This window comes from Leuciscus leuciscus (genome assembly GCF_965113295.1).
Source record: "Leuciscus leuciscus genome assembly, chromosome: 6".
Classification (NCBI taxonomy): domain Eukaryota; kingdom Metazoa; phylum Chordata; class Actinopteri; order Cypriniformes; family Leuciscidae; genus Leuciscus; species Leuciscus leuciscus.
The window spans coordinates 24,770,838-24,771,882 of NC_138730.1; positions in this window are offsets into that span (position 1 = coordinate 24,770,838).

The following is a 1,045-nucleotide window of genomic DNA, read 5'->3' on the forward strand; positions in this document are numbered from 1 at the left end:
ATATAGTTCCTAGGCCTAATTATCTTAACTCAGTAATTTGAACAAAACCGGTAGGCCTAACCTAACGATCTCCAAATAAACACCGTGTTTATTAGAAAGGCATGATCTAACTCAGGCCTTTTAATTATTTATCTTATATGTCTCCCGCGCTTGATTAATCTCGTTGGTGTTCTGTCATAATTAGCGGCTTATGATAAGCAGGCTGTTTAGTCGATGATGAACAGGCTATTATCGATATTTATTTATTTATTAAAAAAAAAAAAAAAGTTTAAATCAGTTTTAAATGTTACAATTTTTATTTATAAAAAAGTAAGAAAGGAAAACTTCAGTAAAATAGGCTACATTTAGCTATGTTAAAATCTTTTGAAAGTCGTAAATTTAAACAGCCGCCGAAGCGCATTTTTGGATATATGTCTCTGAGACGCAAAGCCCTGTGTCTCAGTTTAAATTAAATGAATAGTGCGTTTATTTTTTATTTATTCTGGTGTTGCGCTGAGATTAACCTCAGTGTGCCTAGATAATTTAAAAACAGGCCTACTGATAACAAAATAAAATAAATAACAATAAATCAATAAATAAAAATGTCATACGAAGGATTCAACATTTTCTGTTGTTTCAGCTGTTTTAAACTAACTTACTCGATTGATAGTGTTCGGCACTGTTTGACAAACATAAATAACACTACATAAAGCCTACCCTCAAAGTTAATACACACTGATTATGCTGTGTAGCGTTCCGTATTAAAATAAAATGATCATTAAAAATTGCCGCGTCTAAAATAGGCAAAGCGTTTCTGGAAGGCCTTCATTGATCGTCATGCCACAGTACGGGAGCGCTATGCGCCCTCGTGTGGTTGTAAGCAGTTAATGCATCCACTAGCCATCACAGTGTTATGAAATATACCAACAAGATGAGACTTTTTTTTCCTTTTTAATTACATGAAATTGTATCATTTATGATAGTGATTTGTTATATATATGTATATATATATTTCTAAACTAATTTGAAATATGTCAAATTTTACACAAAATCACTCCTATAAAAC